Source organism: Macrotis lagotis, chromosome 2 (genome assembly GCF_037893015.1).
Source record: "Macrotis lagotis isolate mMagLag1 chromosome 2, bilby.v1.9.chrom.fasta, whole genome shotgun sequence".
Taxonomy (NCBI): domain Eukaryota; kingdom Metazoa; phylum Chordata; class Mammalia; order Peramelemorphia; family Peramelidae; genus Macrotis; species Macrotis lagotis.
In genome coordinates this window covers 165,892,501-165,894,920 of record NC_133659.1, presented here as the reverse complement: position 1 = coordinate 165,894,920, position 2,420 = coordinate 165,892,501, and positions in this window count along the sequence as shown.

The window sequence follows — 2,420 nt, the reverse complement described above, 5'->3', positions numbered from 1 at the left end:
GCGTCCGGGGGCGGGGCCTCGGCGCGCGCGCGCGGCGGGCAGGCGGGGCCAAAACCGCCGGGAGCGCCCGGCCTCGCCCCGCCCCCCCAGGCAGAAGGGACCCCGGCAGCGGGCTAGTCCACCCTCGCGGTCCAGCTACACCTCTCCAGGAGGAAGGTTCTCCAGCCGGCGGGCGCGGCGGGTACAATCTTGCAAAACAAGGTCCCCCCTCGGCCTGGTACCGTTTTCCCCGGGGACTGTGCTATTAGATACAATCCAAAGGGCCTGGGAGCCAGACAAGCCCTTGTGTTTGGGGAGTCATCTAGCCTCACTGAAGGGCCCCAGAGGTTGGTGGCTGGGCATCCGCCTCCATAGCTCGGGCTTCCCTCCTTCAGGCGGGTCCCGGGAGAACGCGCCTCTCCCTTTCCGAAGCCAACCCCTCCTAACCCCGACTCCCTCCATTGTCACCTGCGCGAACATCCATTTCAAACCTTCTTTAATATCAATCTCTAGCCGGCTCAGGTTCTTGACCCGAGCCTATAAATTGATGCTGTGCTGCAAGATAATTGTTTTCTTTGGAAATTCTATGAGCTTTTATTTTATGCATTTAAAGACAGGTTCCAGCGGCTTCGTCGTTGCCAGAGGGGTTCAAGGCAGTTACAAGAACCCCTGCTCTCAATTAGCAAGTCTTAAGCACTGTACTAGGTACAGCTCAATTTGTCTCTTCCGCCTTAAATACCCCAAATCCAAAATTTTCTTTCATACACACACATATATATATATATATATATATATATATATGTTTAACCTTTATAACCCCAAGTTTTCCTTCCCTTTCACAGCCAAAAGGGGGGGAAGGGAAAGAAAAACCCATCCCCGCTGCCAGATCTGATGGTTTTTTCAAATCCTCTTTTCACTTATTTGTATTTGATGATCATCCCCCCCCCTCAGTCCTTCTGAACACTCACCTGTATCAGTTTTCTGCATGTCTCTGGGATTTTTTCCTTTTTTTTAGGTTTTTTTGTAAGGCAAACGGGGTTAAGTGGCTTGCCGAAGGCCACACAGCTAGGTAATCATTAAGTGTCTGAGACCGGATTTGAACCCAGGTACTCCTGACTCCAGGGCTGGTGCTTTATCCACTACGCCACCTAGCCGCCCCCTGGGATTTTTTTTAAAATTTCCCTAACAACTCCCAAGTCTTTGTCATTATATAATGTCCTGTCCTCAGTTCTCAGTAAAGACCCCAAAGACAGGCAAAGGTGCTCCAGGGCCCTCTACCCCTTGTCATGTCCCATTCCTTCAAAAGATTCAAATGAACCATTTTAAGGGGCTTTTGTACTATGCAAAGCCCTTTCTGCTCTCCCAAGGCAACCTTTTTCTTCCCTTTCTTTACCCAGAATGTATTCCTTCACCTTTTGTCTCTGGGCTCCATCAAAGCTTAGTTCAAACACACCTACAGGATCTTTCCTCAACTCCCCAACTGTTACCACCTCCCTCTCTGACCCCAAATTACTCTTTGTCATTCCCCTTACCCAACAAAAACTAAGTTCCTTGAAGAGATTTCCTTTTTGTCTTCGAATCACTAGAGGTATGTGGCATCCAGAGATGGCCTCAAAAATGTTAGTCCCATTTCTCACTGGTTCATGCTTGGTGGTTCTGGGCAAGTCACCTAAATCTCTATGACTACTCTTATAAGAATATATATATTGCCCCAAAGAGTCTCAGGTCCCATACCAATAAGAACACTCCTGGGACAGGGGTGGGGAACCTTTATTCTGCCAATATTATTTGGATATTTATAACATCATTTGCAGCTTATATGTATGTGATCAAACATTTAAATAATTTACCTAAAGTTCTTAGAAGTACTGTTTTGAATATGGGTCCCAAGTTGCCTTGGTAATATGAACCAGTAAGGCCAGAGGTTCCCAGTTCCTAACCTACAGGGATGGCAAAAATAAGTTTAGATTTTGAATATTAACTATAATTAAAATTCCTTAACTTTTAGGGTCAAAAAAGTAAAGTGCCACGAACAGTTGAACTTCTTAAAGATAAGTTTGAGATCCACCCTCTACTTAGAACTGGCTGAAATTCATGGCAGAGTATAGGTTACTTCTTTTTCTAAAAGATATTATCTAATAGCAAGTCATGAATCTGGAGCTTCTCCAAAGTCAAAAGAGCAAAAACCAAACCTTGCAAGACAAAAATTGGCTGCTTTCAAACTCCAGAGAGGTTTAGACAGTCACCTAGGATATTTGCCTCGAGTCAATTAGATGAGATACTCCCTTCTCCCTCCTTGTCCCCTTGCCCTGGCTGTCCCCACCTCACAGGATTGTTGAAGATCAAACAAAAATGTATCTAAGTTACCAGTATGTATTTCTACTTTACAGTGACTTTTGGGGAAGAGAGGATGGTCAGGTTAGTAAATGAGAATCAAGTAG